The following is a 21,370-nucleotide window of genomic DNA, read 5'->3' as shown; positions in this document are numbered from 1 at the left end:
CTTTTATACCTCAATTGTGCTCCACCAGGTTTCCCGAGGCCAGCCATGAAAAACTGGATGAGAGAGACACCATTCTGTCAACTCTCTGTGTAACAGATTCAATTCCTTAATTAGCCTTACATGTTCCTTGACAGTTCCCCCAGTTAACAAAGCACACACATGCTGTTTCTACTAGATTCTGGGTCATGCTGGTTTCACTAGAAAACTGGAAGCAGTCTGAGCCAAAGTTAATTCTAATTTCACAGGCAAGCAGATTCTAGAGTTTCCCTTACATAGAGGCTGGGCCCCTTACACTAGGAAGAGGTTGCCTGGATGAGCAAAGAAATGTGGAAGAGTGAGAGACAACACTTATGAGAAAATAGCAGGGCACAAAGAATCCCAACAACAACAAAATAAAAGCTATATGCAATGACTTAGCTACAAGTATAGAGCTAGTCTGTGAGATCCATGAGGGCAGGGGTCTGTTTTGTTCACTTGTTCCATCCTGGAAACCTGAAACAGAGAAGCATTAAAGAAAAAAAACGAAGAAAAATTAAATGTCCAACATCAAAATAATAGAAAAATAGACGCTGGTCCACTAATTGAGGATTACTATTGTTGCAGCTGTTAAAAATTATGAGGAATAACAGACCAAAGAGGTAATGTCCATTATGAACCGTGCTGGGAAAAGAGACTTAAAAGAAATGGGAAACATCCATAATACAAAGTGAAAAAGCAGGCTATGAAATATCACAGACAGTATATCCTTTCTATCCTTGTATGTCTACCTTGTCTTTCCTACTATGTCTAGATAGAATGACAAGGATGAAGGCGAAAACGTCAAGTCACGGTTATCTCTAGATTATGAGATGACTTTTTAATGTTTTGTTTACAAGTACCTTTTTTATTATTATGTTGCAGGTATATAACATTATACAACTTATAAGTACTTTTAAAAAACCGCCTTTCCTCTATCATATGTATTCATAAAAGGTTCTACAATGAATACAAATTTGTTGGTTGACATAATTTCTACCTCCATGAGATCCCGCGGTTGTATGGTAAATCTCCCCTCCTTTGTCCAGGAGATTCTGCAGCTGCCCAAACAGATTTCTGACCCTTTACCCAGGGACAAATAGCTAGCTGTTACTTTAGAAGAGTGGTTCTCAACAAGGGGTTGGGGGGAATTGTTCCCCAGGAGACAATTGGCAATGTCTGGAGATACTCTGGGTTGTCCCAAGTGAGGTGGGGGGTGAGGTATGCTAGTGGAATCTACTGCATAGAGGTCAGGGATGCTGCTAAACAAGCCTGCAATGCACAGGACAGCCCCCACAGCACAGAATTATCTGGCCTCAAAACATCAATTTTGCTGAGGTTGAGAAACCCTGTGTTAAAGTATTATGATGGCAATCATACTGTAGGGAACCTGAAAGCCTGCCCTAAGTAAGAGAAGAAGAAAAATTATTATTAACAGTACTTAAAATGTTTTGTTACCAGAGGAGCAAGTTTTCAGAAGCACAAAGATGGGGCATATTGGTTCTTCTGAGGATCCCCTCACCCTAGCACTGTCCATGGCACACAGCCCGAGATTAACAAGCATCCCGTGCACCAGGGAACGCAGAGCTGCACCATGGAGGAGAGTCCAACTGGAGAGTCAGGCACAGATAGGACTTGAAAATCAGCTCTGCCAATAGCTAACACACTCTGCATCTGCAAAATGGAGATTACAGTGCTATATATTCAATTATTATATGATTTACACAGGACAAGGTCCATGAAGCTTTTAACACTGTCCAAGATACACAAGAGCCACAGTCTTAACAGATGACCTGCAAAGCACAATGCACACACCACCAGCCTCCCGACGTGTGGGTGCATGGAAACTGCTTAGCTTCAAGCTCACTGCCAATGAATCCAGTGAAGGTCACTTTCCCATATGGACCAGTTACCAGCTCCTGGAGAAAGCTGTGTCCCATGAACTAAGCCTACTCCTCCAGCCTCAGTAGGCCGGTTCAGGACGTCCTATCACCAGTCAACCAATAACTGCATGAGCACATAAATAAGTAGCTGGTACCATCTACTACCAGTATTTTTTGTGAAAGTTCTAAAAGAAGAGTAACAACAGAACAAAGTATAACAGTTTTTGGATTTTTGGGTTTTGTTTTGTTTTTGTAAGTATAAGTCCTAAAGGGGTAAAGATTACCTCTGCTGAGACTGGAAATCGGTATGCAAGAACTTAGTCAACTAAACCCTACCAAGACACCAGATGGTGTGTTAAATATGTTGGGATTTTTATCTTATAGCCAACACACCCATCTGGTAGCATACAGAAATTATGTTTTGCCTTTAAAAAAAATGAGCGAGTGTACAAATACACCAGTGTAATTGAGGTTGATGAATAGGCTTCTGAAAGTGTTAGGCAATGAGGAAAGAAATATAAACATTCACACAGATAAATGTATAATTTATCTGAGCCATTAGAGCCAGCAAAATCATATAAACTTTTTACTAGACAGCTCCACAGCCAAAAATATAGGCTTGGGTTGCTGAATCATTGTTTAGATGTAAATAGGATTCCTAAAACTTTTATTGGTAGTTAAAATTAGTTTACAACATAAAGTAAACAAGAAAAGCAAGCCATAAAGCCAGTGGTGAAAACCCCTTCCAAATGCTCACATCTGACAAAGACGTTCATTTGCAAATCAAGAGTTAAAAACACAAAGCCGTTGAAAATGAATGCATTAATAAATTTCAAAATAAAACTTGACTGTGCATTCGATGAAATGTTTATTTAATTTGATTGTATGTTCACACTAGTACTCAGAAACATTTATTCCACAGAAAAGAACACTGCTGTTAGAAACACATGGCCTCCAACAGGAAACTTCTTCTTCATTCAGTCATCAGCCTGAGGTTCAAGGTCTTCCTCGTGAGAACTGCAGATGCATCCAATGGATGGATAACTATTGTTTCCTATTAGGTCAGGTGCCAACTTTCCTTTCCCGTGGCCAGGGCTCAATCATTCCTCAGCTCTTTTTTGGCTGCTTCTCAACAGTTTTGTGCAGAACTCTCCACTCTGCTCTTTAAACATGAGTCTCATTCCACAAAAATCTTGTATTACACATTCCCGCTAATGTTCCCGGGTGTGTGGCAATGGCCATTTCCGTAAGACTCCGCTGGCATTCGATGATTTTAGGATTACGGTATATGCAGCCCCCACCCTTAGCTTCCTTGATTCAGTTTTGTTAACTCATGCATCAAGAGATTTATTTCTCGACAGCATCATAGAGCTCTGCTTTTCCTACTTTCATTGTGTATCACTGCATTTCTACACAGAAAAAAAAAAAATTACCAGGCATTGAAATCCCTGGTGCTTATAGGTTTTATTTTTCCTTTTGGGAAGAAAAGAGGAGAATTTAGGACAAGGAGAAACCAAGAGATGCCCCTTAATAAGTTTAGTAGTAAAACCTACCGCCCTGTTTACTAGGACCTTCAGGCTACTATTGGTAAAGGGTGTTCTTTCCTCACTGGCTGCTTCTGATGAGCCAGAACATAGGACACTGGCTGAAATAGGAGGTTTAGGGACATAAAAAAGCAGGGTCCAATCCCCAAACTGAGGCTTCACCAATTACAAACCCCTGTCAACAGCCATATGACCTTGAGTAAAAAATTAAAACTTTCTTAAGTATCACTTTGCTCACCTATAAAATAGGACAATCTACTTCTGAGAGGAGTCAAGATACAAGCAAAGAACCTCGCATCACACTTAGCAAAATAGAGCCTAGTTATTATGCGGATTGAGCCCAAATCTGCCACTGGGTTTTTTAACCTTGGTAGTATACTCACAACTGACTGCTTCTTCCTGTCACTAAACTATAGTAAACCTGTATGCATTTCTTAGCTTGTGTGTTTGCTGAGGCAGTTCCATGAGAAGACATGCTTTATTTTTTCATGTAAATAAATAATTGCTTCAGCAAAGATCACAATCTTTAAAGTGGAGATTCACTCCCCAATTCCATCCCCCACCCAACCGCCAACCATTACTCTTCTTCTCAACTGGAGTTTGAAATACGCCAGGAGCACATGAAAAACATTCTCTTGGGAAACATTCAAGCAATATGCCATTTTTCTTCCAATAGAGGGTAATGGAACCTAATAGAACATTTCCCATCCCCTCTCTTTGGAGGAAGTGTATTCCAGATGGCAGCCAAATGAGTGTGTCAGAAGTGTGTGTTCGGCAGCAGAAAGCCTAGGAGGTGTAGGCATTCTCTTGGTACATTAGCCTGGGCTCACCCCAATCAAACACCCTGGATTTGGCTGTTGGCACAAAATGAAATGCTTTTTGTCTCAGGGCAGAGAATTCAAGATGTATATTCCAGAAGAAAATTTCTCTTGTACCACAGGAAGTTGGGAGTATTTCACTCTGTCCCTGGATACTCTCTTTTGCTTCCTAGTTTTCATTCCTCCTTCTTGTGGGGAACATGTGTACTCGATAGGGGCAGGCTAAGTGTCTTATAGCTGGATCCTTGAAGCCTAGGACTGTGCCTGGAACACCTGAAGGCATTCAAGGAGGGAAAGGCCGGTTTCCATGGGTATACCAGGGAATCTGTTGTGGTTAGGTGCTATTGAGTCCAGCTAAGATTCAGTTAGGAGGGCTTGGCCACGGAACAAGGACTGCGTGGGTAACGAACCTACAGCTACATGCACGTGTTGGGCGTATTTTCATCTCAGTGTGGTTCACTACACCCTACAGTAGTTGGCTACTTCCACTGTTGGAATATTCTCAGGTAGCCGTGCACAGGATCAGTTTAGTCAAACTTTAAGGCCCCAATTAACGGGCCTCAAAAAGAAAGCCATAATCAGAATCAGGACACTGTATAAGGGAACTCTCAAAGCATGGAGAGCATCAAACATTCAGCGCTGCTTTAAAAGGCCATCTAGGAAGGAGCTTAACAGCTCTAGCTCCAAAGACAGAGTTTGAATTGCTGTATCTGCCAGGTAAAGTCCTGGATGAACTTGAACCAAGTTTCCCCCTCTAGAGAAATAATATTATCAACCCTCCTTTGGAGAGTTGCTATGGAGATTAAATTAGATAGCATAATTACTGTTTGGGGAAAATTAATCCCAATAACGGTTTGAATGAGAGTAAAATGAAAGACAGAGAGAACTGTTCAAAAACTGCCAATCTAAGTTGCATGTCTAGCTGAGGAAACTCGTTTGACTGATTCCTATAAAACTAAACATGCATTTGCCACATGCCTCATCAATTGCTCTCTTGGGCATTTATCTCAGAGAAACAAAAATTTAGGTTCACTTAAAAACCTCTACACAAACGTTCATAGCAGCTGTATTTGTAATAGCCCAAGACTGGGAAAATGTCCTTCAACAGATAGATGGATGTATATCCATCTAACAAAATACTATTCAGCAGAGAAAAGGGGTCAACAACTTGGATGAGTCCAAGGAAGTCCAGGGAAGTATGCTCAGTACAGACAGCCAATCCCAAAAGGTTACATACCATGCAACTGCATTCATATGACATTCTTGAAATGACAATGGATTAGTCATAGCCAGGGGCTAGGGATGGGGGCAGAGGCTCAGATGTGGATATAAAGGGACAGCAAATGAGATTTTGTGGTGATGGAACAGTCCTGTATCTTGACTATGGTGGCGGTTACATGAATCTACACACATGATAAAAATGCACAGAACTACACACACACACACACACACACACACACACACACACACCATACACAATTGAGTATGTGTAAAACTGGTGAAATCTGAATAAAATCTATGAATGTGACAATGTAAATTTCCTGGTTTTGATATGGCCCTACAGAGTGTACCATTGGGGGAAACTGGGTAAGGAGTACAGGGCAGTACTGTGGGGGGAAATGTTTCAAACTGAAGTTATTTTTGGATGTGTAACTAACTCTAAGGGTTTTGAATGAAGAGGATGAGTATCCTAGAGGCAAGGACAATAAACCTACTAAGTCTGATTTAAGAAAAATAATTTATTGAAAGTATTAGGTAGCTTAGCTCCCAGAATCACTAGGTGGGATAGATCAGGGATTGATGTACTCTAGCCAAATCCACATATTGTCTATGGCTCCTTTCAGACTTTAACTGCAAGAGTTGAGCAATTCCAAAAAAGATCGTATGTTCCACAGAGCCTGTGATATTTACTATCAGGCCCTTTACTGAAAAAAATTGCCAGCCCCTAGATAGATAACCAAGTTCAAGAACCAGGCCAGTTAAGGCAATGAGGTCTCTCTGCTGCCACTGCTGTGCTTATCAACAGTACGTTATAGCCACTGCCAAAATGGCTTTTACTCTGCCCCTGTGTCCTTGCAAAACCCTAGCAACAGATCCAAAGTCTGAGGCAGATATATGTGATTGGTAGAGTCCAGGTCACATGTCCTCACACTAGCTGCAAGGGAGGCTGGAAACCTGAACATCAGAGAGACTGCCCCCACCAGGACTCATAGAGCAGGAAAGCCCAAACCCAGAAAAACAGCATAGAAGGGATATGTGGAGTGTGGACAAAGCCATCAACCACAACCCAACTGGGTAGTTTTTATATTCTGTGGTTCAACCCAAACACTGGGTTTTATGCCAACTTGCCCAATAAGAGGTGTTAATCGTTGTCAATATTTGCTCAGTCTGGCCTTCTATTTGTTTACTTTCATCTTCAGTTTTCCCTTATATCTTTGAGACTATATTTTTTATCCCTGGTCTGGAAATGCTTAAATTTTTTTTAAATGCTCTTAGTTTGGCAGAAGGAAAGGCAACACCCAAGCTCAGGAGCCTCTTCAACTGTGTGCATTTATGAAGTTAATTTTAAAAGACAAAGTAAACCAGGCAGCCTTAATGTTCTAACATCTTCGTAGCAGTAAATGGGTTCTGTCAACCATAAAGCAACACCTCTTCTCTCGTTGGATTGACTTTAAGACAAATGAGTATCTTGCCTGTTTAAAACAGGAGGCAAATTTTTCCAGCAATCTAAAGCTTGCAAGTAACAAGAGATAAAAAGAGGGAAAGGATGGTATTTTCAATCATTATCTCATTCAAAACATCTTTTAACTTCATACAGTTTCAAAAATCTTGGATATCATACTTGTAGATCATATTCTTAGCATGTCCATTTGCACCCAGTATTTCTAACTCAAAGGTTCTTACAGTTCAAGAAAGGCAAACTATCATAAACTGGGATGGAAGACAAACCACTGATCGAGGTGGGGAGTGGGGGACCCATATACTTAGTACTGAAGCTAAATCTTGCAAGATCTAAGTTCAGAACCTATCATACACAGTCATCTCCCAAAAGACATGAAAAATCCACTGGCTTTACTTTACAACCCCTATTGAATTCTCTTCAGCTGCTTTTAGTTCTTCTCTGGGATTACATAGTTCCCTTAGTTCTATCCCCTCAGAGATGAAAATCTATGGTCACATATATCGGCCATCCCCTTCTTTGGAAATGATATATGGAATTCCGACTTAAGGTAAGTCACGTTAGTTTCATAGAAAGGTTTCACAATGCACAAAAATAAAACCTAGACTTGTGGGAGACAATGTTTGAAGCCTAAAGCTCAAAGTTAACTTCAACATATCTGACAAAAATGATTTTCCAGAGCTGAACAGAGGCCTGACACAGTAGGTGACACACCTCTTTATCATTTCTGAGAACTCCAGGGCACGTAATTAGCACCCAATTAGTTATTAATAACTTAATATTCACACATCTGCTGAAACTCTGTAGGTGGGCACTACGATTTAAATGTGATTGTGATCATCTCTGTTAGCATAGGTGCTATACACAAAGGATTTGATTCCACAGAGTCCAAGGGGGGTGGGGAATCAGAAGCCTAATTTGTTCCTTTCTACAGGGTGTAAATGGTCAACTGAGAAAAAAAGGGTTATCCTAGGTGATCTGGAAGTTAAATTAAACTTAACTATTATAATACACAATCAAACTGCCCATGTAAGAAGCATTTGCTGACTGCCTACTATATGTAATCATTTAATGCCTTAAAATGCTTCTAAGAAGGTTGGAATATCAATAATCAGCATTCATAAAGCCATTGTTACACACCACGCACCGCTTTAATCACGTTAAACACTTATATTACTTCACCTATTATTTCATTTACTCCTCACAGTCACCCTATGCGGTAGGTCTAATTATTGGCCACCATTTTACAAGTAGGGAAACTGAGGTAAAAGTTCATGTCATTTGCCAAAGATCACAAAACTACATGGAGCACAGTAGTTTTCAAACTTGTTTTGTCAACACTACAGCCTTTGCTTTTAACCACTATGCTGAAATTAACCACTTTCCTCTATGGCCTTGTATAAAATTCCCCATCAGTGGGCCCTCTGATCACAAAATATATGTTTCTATGAGAACTCTAAACAACCCAAGCAGCTGACCGCACCCAACACACCCAACCCAATTATTTCAAAACACTGGTGAGGGCAGTATGCAGTTCTTTTTCCAAACTTGCATGGAATATGAACACACAGGGTCACCTTCTATTGCATTTTCAGTGCTCCTTGCTTACAGGGAAATTTTATCCTTCAGACTAATAAATGTCAAAGACTAGGGTGGGATCATTGTTTTTAGCTTGATGAAATTGTTAGATACTCACTGCATTTTACAGACGCAACATGGCCACACCTAAGTTATAAAGATGGCATCTTTAATATATCTGTTTAATATATCTATAAGCAAAAGCTACGCGAAATACTGGGGATGAATATTGCCTTAGCACTTCCAAGGAATTTACTGAAAGAAGGATATGTGCTAAGATTTAGTTAAAAGCATTTCCATCATAGCACTCATTATAAGATCCAAAATTATAAGCACCCATTTATTTAACAATAAGGAAATAATTTAATAAAATCACAGTACAAGCATTAAATCAAGTCAATTCTAAAGGTTTTAGAAGAGTATTTAATGGCCTGGGACAACAGCAAAATAAACAGTTCCATGAAAAGAGCAGAGTACAATTGTATTACTTTTCATCCAAATAAAAAAAACCTGAGAGACATATACATGTACACACAAACTGAGGTATTCAAGGTAACTACCTCATTTTATCTGTGTTTATTTTATTTTATCTTATCTGTCTTTTTTATTTTATCTGTGTTTATTACATTGAACCCATGTGGCTTTTATACCAGAAAAAGCTTTTTCCTGATATACCTTACCATATCTTCCTTTTTTATTTCTAATTATGGAAAATTTCCAACAAACCGTAGAATGAACAGAAGCCCCACCTCGCCTACTCACTGCTCAGCTTCACAAGATTATGAACCCCAGCCAATCCTATTTCACGATACCCACCCAACTTCCCTCCTTGCATATTGTTTGAAACCAATCTCAATTATATCATTTCATCTACTAATATTTGAAAATATAGGGCTCATTTTGTAATCCATAAAATCATTATCTCTCCTAAAAAAATGTTAAATACTTCCCCAATATGGTCCCATTTCCAATCAGGGCTCAAATTTTCCAAATGCCTATTGTTTAACTAGCTAATGCACTTGAATCAGGATCCAAACAAGGTCCACAGAGAGATTGGTTGGTATGTCTTTTAAAATCTTTTTAATCTATATGTTTTCCTCTCCATTCCCACTTGCAATTTTTTCATTAAAATCTCCAGATCGTTGGCCAGTCTGTAATTTGGCCTATTATACTCTTATGGTGCTATTTACCCTATTTTCCACTCCTCTGTAATTCCTGAAAAATGGTACTTGGGACACTTAAACAGAGTCGGGTGTTTTTTTCTTTCTTTCTTTGTTCCTTTTTGTGTGTGGGGGGGGTGGAGAGGGCGATTTGCAAGACCACTTCCTGGGAAGTAACCAGGGGCTCCTAATATCTGGCTGTCCCCTTTTGTGATACTGAGTGTTGATGTCCCTCCCATGCCTAGATCCCTGGATTCATTAGTGGGTAAAAAATGACGATCCTCTATTTCCATCATTGAGTCTTCATTTTCAGCTAGTTTCATAGAGGAAAAACCTCCCCTCCTCTACTACTAGGTTACTCAGTACTGAAAGCTATTATTAATTTTTAAAATACATAAATAATACTTAAACATGTAACCGTCCACCACATATAGAATCACAAAAGCCTCGTTATTGTCAAGTCAAATCTGGAATTCAAGGAGTTCTCCAAGAGATCAGGATGGACACACTGGAGTTTAGTTTACTTCCACTCAAGGCAAAGCACAGCGAAAACAGGACACGTGGGGTCCGCAGAGAACCCAGAATGGCTCTTGCTCCGCAATGCCCTGCGGCACAATGCAGACCTGTTCCGGGGGTGGCGGGCCACATGCTAGCCACCGGCTCTTGGATTCAGACCACTCACTCATCGGTCGCTTTGCCAGAATCGTCAGAGGTCCCCGGGCTACCCACCTAACCCGGGCTACCCACCAAAGCCGAAGCAGGCATCTGTGAACCCAACAGAAGATCCCCCAAGGCCAGCCAAGAAAGGTCCTCGCACGAGGGCAGCAAAGCAGAGAGAACTGACAAGCTGTACACGAGAAAAATGGAATCAACAGTCAGAACTCAATTTAACGATGGCTTTACAAATTGGAAGGTGGCTGGGCCCGAGGCGGAGAAAGCCGCGCACCACAGCACGAGGTCAGGGTCCGGCTGGTGCGCGGCTAGTGGCTGTGAAAAATGGCCGAGGGGGCCGATTTAATAACTCAGGGTCGGCACTTGGACTTCTGCGTTGGTCCTTTGATTTTTATAAACTAACAATCCGGGCAGGTGGGGAGCGCGAAAACAGCTCGGCAGGTAAAGCCTGCCATAACCCCGCTGGTGACAGCGCCAGATTTCCCTCCGGGGCTTCCAGCTGGGGAAGCAGGGCGTGACCTCCTTATGGCCCACAAAGTCACCTCACAAGGCATTCATTAGCTAAATGGGCACCAGCCCACAGGAAAGAGACCTGGGTCATTAAATATAAATGCAAAACCAAATTAGACCCATCCATCCTAAATTTCAGATCTTTGCAGCAGGCAAGGTTTACTTCCTGCTTTTAATTTTTCTAAAAGGCGTAAGAACTGAAATTACATCCCATGACTATACTTCTAGATTTGGGCCCCACTCCTCCCAAACCAAACAAAGAAATTGGCTTTTTTCTTAATTGCTGTCAGAGTTCATGAGGTATCTGTTAACACTCCTAAACCTGGATTTTCCATGTAAGTACTAATGGCCCATTTTTTAAACAGAGCCACAGCCGGTCTGCAGTGGGACGAAACACAAAAGCTGATAAGCCTTAAATGAATTGGAACCATTATCTAAATGAGAGTCCCAACTAACTCAGTAATTTTCCTCTAAAAATACTTTAATAAAATGGTTGGCACAGAAGAAAGCAAGGAGAAATAAACATTTACAACATTTCTCTCCCCCAGATTAATAAAAATAATTATTGGCTAACAAACTACCACAATGTAACTGTAGCCACAGGATAACCATGTGCTATGGCTTCTTGCTTTCCTGAGGTTTTCATTTCGTCCCGCTCATATAAATGCCCTCATCAAGAATGTTTTACAGTGGATGTTCAGTATATATTTGAGGAAGGGAGAGAAGGAAGGCTGAAAGGAACAAAGGAGAAAGGAATTTACTCATTTCATTAGAACCTAGGTGCTACCTCGGAGCTAACAGGGACACTCAAAGGAAAGGACCAAAAAGTAAATAAAGCCTCAGATTCTTCTCTGTAAATATGCCTCCAATTTCACACAATCAGAAGACAACCCGCCTAGATCTCCCATGGCCAACGCTGGCAGAGCTTTCCCTGGTACCCCACCCGCTCCACATCTCTAGGCTGAGTTCTTCAGAGACCTCCCAAAGGCTGAGGAGCACCATCAATCCATCACCCTCTGCTCTGGAGGGCAAATACCTTCCCACTCAAGCACTGATGACAGAGAAAAGATACTCAGTAGAAGAGGGCCCTGTTCATTCCAGATTCGTTCCGTTCTGAAAGTGAACAACGAAGAAACCAGAAGAGCCATGAAATCCAAAAGCAAGTGGACCTTGAATAAATCACTGTATTACCTTTAAAATAACTGCAGTTTGTGTCAGACTTCATTTCCAGAGAGCCCATTTTACAGGACGAATAATGGGGCAGGATGGTTTAACAATAAAATTCAGACTCTGGTTCAGACAGCTCAGACACATGCTAGCCACAGGAATTTAAACAGGTAACTTCTTTCCTCTGAGAAGTGTTTGCCTGTTAAATGGGACGATAATAGTATATAGCTAGCTCCCTTTGGGGATTGTATGAGAATAAATATGGTAATGTGCAGAAAGTACTTGGCACAGGGGCTAACCCTCTGTATGTGCTTAACAAGTTTCATACACCAGGAGAAAGAATAATGAAGATGAAGATGATGATGCTCAACGCCTATCACACCCTGGAGAGAAAGCCCATTTCACTGTGGGAAACAGCCAGGTTCTACTCGTCACGTCCTACTCTGATTTCTCCAGAGGGTAGCTTTCATTTTGAGGAACGAGAAGACAGTGATGCTGTCCCTCGCCCACCAACCACATGAGCTCGTTTCCTCCCTTAAAGCCACTATAAATTTTCATGTTCACATCAAGCACTCAACCAGGAAACTAAGCTGTCAATCGTGGACTGGGGACAGGAATCTCTGAGAGGGCAGAGTGAGGGAAATGTCTGGATGACTCGTGGGCAGTAAGAGTTCAAAGTAGGAGGCAACGCACGGAGTCTCCAGCAGAATGCAAACCCAATTAAAGCCAGCCAAGTAACTGTAACACTTTGAAGGATGTCTCCCCACCCCTATCCTGTGCCTAGTACGTCCTAAGTTTTTTTTTTTTTTTTTTTTTTTTTTTTTAAATAAAAAACAGAGAATGATGCAACATATCACCTAGTTCCCTGGATGGAAAAGTACCAGCTCTTGAGAGTTAGGGATATACTTCTAGTGAGCTTCCAGAATTTTGCACTTGGGCTTTTGTCAGCTAGAAGTAATCAAGACCTTTAGGTTACAGTAGGGGACTGAAGAGTGCCCCTACGACCGCCCAGAAAGATAAGTCTATATCCTAGTAACCGGAACTTGTGAATATCACCGTATATGGTCAAAGAGTAAATGTTAACTTTACATGGCAAAAGATATGATTAAGTAAAGCATTTTGAGAGGAGGTGTTTCTGCAAAATTATCCAGGTGGATCCTAAATCCAATGACAAGCATCCTTAGAAGAGTGATATGAGTGAGGCGAAGGGCGATTTGACAGGCAGAAGAGGAGGCAGTGGGACCAGAGACAGAGATGGGGCCACAGTCGTGGTATGCCAACAGCCACGGGAAGCCAGAAGATGCAAAGAACAGCCTCCTTTAGAGTCTTCAGAGAGAGCATGGCTCTGCCTGATTTCTGACTTTTGGTTTCCAGACCTGTAAAAGAATAAATTTCTGTTGTTTTACATTTTGCTGTGGCAGCCCTAAGAAACTAATACAGTTTCCTCGCTCACAAGTAAGTCCACGCCTCGGTAACAGAGTTGAGTCATCGTCTCCTTCTTAAGTAGTCCAAGAGCCACAAATAGAAACTGGCAGGTACCAAGTGAAAAACCATGTAAGAAACTAACTACCCAAGGGTGCAGCTCAAGGCACTTGGAGCACTTGGAGCACTTGGAGCAGCTCAAGGCAGTTGGAGCAAGGCAAGAATGCAGGGATAGTGTAGCACAATGACCAGGTATCTAAGGAAAATGTGGGTGTCAGCTGTAAATAAGATCGCCTGATACTTGAAGTTGACAATCCAATAGATACTTAAGTGATACATACATATACATAAGCACACATAATTTTTTAATAAAATTACCTGCAAACTTACAACCAAACAAAATCTTGGAAGAAAGGATCGTGTCGTATCGCCTGACCCCGGGCTTCATGAACATAAAACCTGAAACCTTCTGGATACAGAGCCCTCACTTCCTACCAGTTGGCTCACCTCTGGGGCGAGGTTTCTCAATATGGGATTGAAAGACTACAAGGGTAGTCTCCAGAGTCAACAAGTTCAAGTTTTTTATATCTATGGTAAACTGAAAATATTCTCACTTATGAACACCAAACCAAGTAACAACCCTGATAACTGGTAGTCAAAAGACACCTTCATGCACTAAAACTGAAGTATGTTTGTGGGGGTTGGACAAATTCACAGAGTTCTTGCAGGATAGTTCCTCCTTTGATAAGGGGTCTGTATATAAATTTGAGAAATCTCTCTCTATGGTATAGTCTTGACGTTTTGTTAAACCTAACCAGAAAAAAAAACTACATACAAATATTAACTTAAGTATCCTTAATCTTGAATAAAAAAATAAAAACACCAGGATGATTTCCATGACATCATCCAAAGAGAATCAGCAATAAGATGTCTGTCTTCCCTCGGCCTTTTTAGTTTTCCTAAGGCCTCAAAGGGCCACGCTGTGTGACTATCTTCAAATAATAACTTTGTACCACAACTTTCAAAATAGTGGCTAAAGATTTGACAAATCTAAGGACAACAAACCCCCTTTTAAAAGGCCACCAGGAATGTTTTCTTTAAATTGTGTCCTTAAAATTCCACAAGATTTGATTCATAACCCCAAGTGATAACTGAAATCTGATGATGGTATGGAGATTACACAGTTCTCTTAACGAGATTATTCCAATCTGAATAAATAATAATTCACAGACTTGAATAAGATGGCTATCCTTATTTATCACCATCACTAGTCAGGCAGATCTTCAAAGGGCTGGGCTATGCTCATGTGTAGGAAGTTTCTCTCTGTGGTGACCAGCAGAGTTTCAGAGGTGACTGACATCTTTCTTTCTGGTGTATGGCCAACAATGAAGAGCACACACACGGAGTATCGGAAAACACGGCTGAAGAAGGGCAGGCAGTGTGGAACCTGGTCAACTCCTAAGAAATCTAAAGTTCCACAGATGTGTGCTCCAGAATCATAAACAGCTTCATTTCCTTCTCAAACTGAAACCTTAAGGGAACAAGGCTCCAAAGGAACAGGAAGTGTTTTCTGCTTGATCTGTGTAGCTCCAGCTGTCACCGAGAAAGTCACACAAAATTCTCTGGTCTACATATTCTTGCATGCAATACAGCCCCTAACAATGTGCCCTGCACACGTTGAGTACTTTGTATGGATTCCTTCATTCAATCCTCCCAATAACATTGTAAAGTGTGTGCTATTATTATCCTCATTTCCCAGATGAAAAAATTAACCAAGTTAAGCATCAACTAACTTGCCCATGGTTATAACTGATAATAAGTGGTACAAGAGCGAAAATTCATATTCTGGTCTGGGCTGGAACATGAAACAACGAATTAACCTAACTAGAGATGAGAAATTTGCATAGACAATCTTGTAATATCAGAATATCTTGGTGCTGGGGGAAATACAAGGATGTTTTTATAACCAGTAATATTTCATATTAACGTAAAAATGGGTTAGTCCCAATTCTACAGACCAGTGGCGAGGAGGAGGTGACACTGCCTCTTCCGCAGTAACAAGCCACATGGTAGAGAAGCCACCCCCAACCTGCACAGTATTTTGATCTATGATATGTATGAAGACAGAGAATGGAAATTTAACCAATTGGTACAGTATACAAGGTTGGAATGAACAGATCACACAATCTATCGAAGAACCAAAACTTCAAACATCCAGCAAGGTAGAACCAGACTAAAACCAACCACATAAGATTTTACCATGTAAAATATTATATTCATATTAACCAATAAGTAAACACAGTACAGGAGCAAGAAGACCACACTGTGCGGTCAACAGAGCATTTGGAACAAATGCTTATAACACATTATCCATAATAGCCAAGAAGTAGAAACTACTCAAATTTCCATTAAGCAATTAATGGATAAACATAATGCATTATATTCATAAAAGGACCATTATTTGTCCATAAAAAGAAATGAAGTTCTGATACATGCAACAACATGGATGAACCTTGAAAGCGTTATGCTAAGTGAAAGAAGCCAGTCACAAAAGGCCCCATATTGTAACATTTCGTTTCTGTATCTGAAATAGGAAAATTTATAAAGAGAAAAAGTAGATTAGTAGTTACCTGGGCTAGGAGGTAGTGAGGGAAAATGGGGAGGTGGCTGCTAAAGGGTGTGGGATTTCTTTGGAGGGTGATGAAAATGTTCTAAAATTGATTGTTGTGATGGTTGCACAACTCTATGATCAGAAGAAAGACACTTTAGATGAGTGAATTGTGTGGTGTATGAATTCTGTCTCAATAAAGCTGTCACCAAAAAAATCTGGAGCATTTAGTTGCTTGTATGTTTAAATACAGACAGCAGTATACTATAATTGCTGGGAAAGCTAATTCAGACAGGCTCAAAATCAGGAAGAACCTACCCAAAACAAAAAAGGTTGCCAACGTGAACGAATGAGCTCTTCTGTACTGGAAGCATTCAAGCAGAGACTACCTGATTTCTGGTCAAGAATACAACCACAAGGATCTATTTTAATTGTGGGCTGAAAGCTGGAAGAAACCATCTCTAAGATACTAAAATTCTAGTATTTGTCATGGATGACACTTAAGTGACTGAAAAACTAATTGAATTAGGATATGTGTAGGATTATAAAATGTGCAGATACGCTGCTGGAATCAAATCCATACTCCACCATTTAATAGTATGGCCTTAGGGAAGCAATTAGCCCAAGACTCAGTCTTTTGTAAAATGGAGTCAATAATAATAATGATAATAATAATAACAAATCAATCCTTTATAGGCTAATTAGTAAGAATTAAACAACATGATGATGAGGCCCTTCTCATAGCATCTCATTGGAGTTTTAACCACGTGAGCCATAGTAATAGCACCTCAACGTTTTTAGTTAACACTAGATGAACTATAACATAAACACTTCTAACTAAAACTAAAACACCATCCAGTAGCACTCAGTTAGATTAAAAGGGGCAGGACCTTCTCCTAAACAGAGAGCCCAACGTGTGTGTTGTTTTCCAATAAATATGCAAAAGTTTTAAGAAATATTAGTACTATTTTAATACGTTAATGAAGGCATACTATAATATTGGACAGTAGAACTCTCCCCACCCCACACACAAAAAAAAATGCCTCAAACTATTGAACTTACTAAATTAACACAATACAACATTGGAGTATCCTACCTTTTCCTTCATTCTCATCCTGCTTGACAGCCTGTTTTTACACCAACTCATTTTATTGGATACTATTTTAACATCAAAAATAGAAGTCCCATGCAACCAAAGCACGCCTATAATACAGCTATCTGACAGGCCCCAGCGAGTGGAAGTCTTTATTATACAGTCAGGAAGTCCATATGTGTATTTTACAAGGTCGCAGCTCTCTTTGGAACCTTGTCTGTTATAAATACCAGCTTTAGATATATTCTCACTTTGAGATCACTTACACAGTTGACTATTTGCAGGGCAAACAAATGCAATCAAACACTAAAGCTTCAAGGAGATTAGAGAACTGCCAAGGTCTGAACTATATCAACAGCTCACAATCAGTTCATTCAACAGTGCTTTGACAGTACTCCACCCGCAAAACAAACATGCCAAAGGGGTGCACATCAGATATGGCACCACACTCCAGCAGTTTATTTCTGAGACTTACAGGGAATGGCCACCATTAGAGCTGTGCCCAGAAGACAAGCATCTCCTCAGACAGGTCTCCCTGACACAGACACTGCCCCATGCAGTTAGGGAGTTCGCAGAAGGAAAGGGGGACACTCCCAAACCTCTGCTCAGTGAGGGTTAAGAAGGAAAGTTTTGTCTTACAATCCATGCTTTAAAAAGAATCCTGGTCTAAAAGTTTAGTTTCCACAGAAAAGCCATTTGACAAAATCCAACATCCTTTTACAGTAACACTCAACAAACTAGGAATAAAAGGGAACGTCTTCAGCCTGCTAAAGGGCACCTATGAAAAACACACAGCTAAATACCATCCTCAATTGTAAAAGATTGTATGCTTTCCACTGAGATCAAGAACAAGATAAGGGTGTCTACTCTTACGGCTTCTATTCTGGAGGCACGTCTATTCACTGGAGGTCCTCGCCAGGGCAATTTGGTAAGAAAAGGAAATAAAAGACATCCAGCTTTGAAAGAAAGAAGTAAAACTCTCTATTTGCAGATGTCATGATCTGGTATATAGAAAATTCTAACGAACACAGACACACACACACACACATACACCCCAACCTATCAGAGCTAATAAAGGAATTCAGCAAGGTTGAATACCGGGGGTGCCAAAAACATGTATACACATTTTAAGAGATGCTATCAATGTATTACTTTTCAAAGTTGAAATGAATTACGGTACCAATGTATAGTATGACGTTCACTCAAAAAATGGCGTTAATCAATTGAACACTAATGTCATCATGCGACAGGCAGGACAGTCAAAGAAAACGGCGAAAGAACGGTTGTCGTTCACACTTCCACTGAGATGGGAGAGCAGACCTCAATGAGAATTTGCCAGAACAATGGATAGGACAAAGAGGGGCGGTTGAGTTTCCCCCACGTTCTCCTGACTTAACACCCCTTGACTTCTACCTATGGGGGGACCTTAAAAGATGTGATGTACCATAGAAAACAGGCTACACTGGCGGTACTTGGGGAAGAAATTGAAACGGCATGTGCAGCGATACAAGTGGACACTTCACGCTGATGGTAACCACTTTGAGGACCTCTTGTAACTACAGAAGTCAAACGTGACTTGTATTCATCTTTTCTTATCAGTACATGTGTATGCTGAGTATTACAATTTTAATAGTTTTTTCCTTTCTTAAAACATGTATACTTTGGCACCCTCTGTATACAAAAGTCAACCATATTTCTATACAATAGCAATGAACAATCCAAAAGTGAAGTTAAAAGTTTGTTTCATCATCTTAAGGTATATAAATATTGAATCATCATGTAGTACACCTGAAACTAATATAATATTGTATGCCACCTATAATAAAAAGAAATGTTTTTAAAGTTTCTGTTTCGCATCAGGCTTGTCCCAAATAAATTCCAGATTTTCGATCTACAAGTTGGAAATTACAAAGTCATTCCAATGACTCTCATTTCGGGCTCTTAGAAATCATACCTTAAGCAATTAAATGTTCATTTGTTCATTTAATAAAAACTTATCAAATGCTTTCTATACTCCAGGCACTAGGGTGACAGTGAACAAAAAAATCCTTGCCACGCCCCATCATGAAACTCCTATTCTAGTTGGGAAAACAAGACAACAAACAGATGAACAAAAAATTCTATCTTCTGATAGTGCTAAGTGTCATAACGAAAATAACAGAGAAGAGAGATGGAGGTTGATGCTGCAGATGCAGGGGTCAGGGAAGCCTTCCCAAGGTGAGATTCTATTGTACAATAAACCAAAGCAAAACGGGGGTTGGGATGGTTGGGGGGTGGCTTCCTATGCAACTGGAGCTTAAGAACCCAAGAGTGGAAACAAGCTTCGTGTGTTCCTGAAACAGCCAGCAATAGGGTATGCAAGGGGGCTTATCCAAGGCTAGTCCTGGGGGGGAGACAGATCGCGTGGGGCCTTGCAGACCACGGCCCAGAGTGGAAGCTTTACCCCAATATGTAATGAGAAGCCACAGGCAGGGAGGGGAGAGGAGGAGAGAACGAAGGGGAGTGATATGATATGATCACTCTGGTCCTTTGTGGAATAAATAGTCATTAATGCTGAATTCAAACACATGCTGTGTAATCAATCCCTCGCTGTGTGACCCTAGGTATGTTGCCCTACCTCTCTGCGCCAATACCTAATGTAGCTCAACTGCGTCCCAGATTTTCTATGGGACTAACACATGATCTGCTTAAAAGCTTTTTGCAAACTGCAATTCGCTACTGAATGCACAGCAAAATTATCATCATCCTCACCAAGGCCTTCCCTCATCTCCTAAAACAAGTAATTTCTTTCTCTAGATACAAAGAGCACTTTATCTGTCTACCTCCATTAATACTTACCGCTTTCAATCCAGTATTATAAGCATTATCTATGTACCTTCTCACTTCTAGACTCAAATCTCACCTCTGCAGAACTGATACTTCCTATTACTGGTTTACACTACCCACCCCCCCACACACACACACACACCAGATTGCCATCAAAGCAACTACATCATTTTATCACAATTGATTACATGTCCATCTTTGTCCCTAGACTATAAATTCCTGGAAAGGAGTTTCCATGTCTGGTCACAGGTGTTGCCTCCAGTGCCTGCATCACTAAAAAACCAAGGGTAAGCTTTGCATATGTTTGCAATTTCCCTTTTCTCTGCTGATCAAGAAAAGGGTCTTAACATTTGAGCAGAATAAACACTTTGATAGTATTCAAACTATTTAAAATGGGCTTAAAAATTTTGGAAACATGTATTTGTATATAACAAATGTAAATTTTAGGAAATGATATATCTCATTTAACAAATCTGGGAGGATATATCTGGCAAAAAATCGCTAGCCTTTTTTTCTCACTACAATTTCAGGGTAGTAAAACTACAACCATTAGCTTTGACTCCGCAATCCCAAAAACAGTTCCTATCCCCAAATAGTCTCAAGATTTGAATTTTAGTTCATCTTAAAGATACAATTTCCTTTTATTATTGAAATATATCTGACATATAACACTGTGTAAATTTAAAGTGTATAACATGTTAGTTGTATTTACATATGGTAATGTGATTGCCATTGTGGCACTAAGTAGCCACATTACATAATTATCTTTTTAGTGGTTGGAATAATTTGGAATAATTAAGTTCGAGTCTCTTAGCAAGTTTGTTAATTATAATACGACATTGTCTGTATTCACTATACTGTACATTAGGATCTCTAGGGTTTACTTAGTACTTGTTGTAAATCTGGACCCTTAAACAAGAGCTGTCCTATTCCCCAACCCCCACCCTTCACCCCCGGGGAACCATCATTTTACTCTGCTTTTATGAGTTTGTCTTAATTAATTATTTGTTTACTTTAGTAATACAATGTGAAATTATTTTATTGAAGAACACCGATTAATCAGTTTGATTTCACATAGGTCCAGACAACTGTTTTAAATCTGATGATTTCCATGAAATGCTTGAAATACAAGTGTAATTAATTCCTATTGTGTGTTATCTACCCCATTGAAATAATGCAAACTCAAACTGGTTTTCGTATTTTTGATAAACACACCAAAGTAACTAAAGACTCAAAGCAGAAGATACAGCAATTGGAAGTTCCTTTTTTTTTCTTTCATAGTTAAAAGTCTGCATTTCTGCTTCACACTCTCAATTCTGGAGAGCAGGACAGTCTGGATTATATTTCTGTAATCTCCTTTGAGACTCCATTCTTTCTGTGTGGGACTCAGTTTA

The 21,370-nt window shown here is 40.1% G+C and overlaps 1 protein-coding gene and 1 pseudogene across 3 annotated transcripts in view; one reads left to right on the top strand and one right to left on the bottom strand.

Moving 5' to 3' along the window:
- PTPRG (protein tyrosine phosphatase receptor type G) overlaps positions 1 to 21,370 on the bottom strand; it is a 685,327-nt gene that overhangs the window by 596,522 nt on the left and 67,435 nt on the right. The gene's annotated exons all lie outside the window — the stretch shown is intronic.
- LOC117037086 (U1 small nuclear ribonucleoprotein C-like) overlaps positions 10,572 to 21,370 on the top strand; it is a 28,853-nt pseudogene continuing 18,054 nt past the window's right edge.

This window comes from Rhinolophus ferrumequinum, chromosome 17, assembly GCF_004115265.2.
Source record: "Rhinolophus ferrumequinum isolate MPI-CBG mRhiFer1 chromosome 17, mRhiFer1_v1.p, whole genome shotgun sequence".
Lineage (NCBI taxonomy): Eukaryota > Metazoa > Chordata > Mammalia > Chiroptera > Rhinolophidae > Rhinolophus > Rhinolophus ferrumequinum.
Note: the sequence above shows the minus strand (reverse complement) of the source record. Positions and strands in the feature narration are given on the sequence as shown.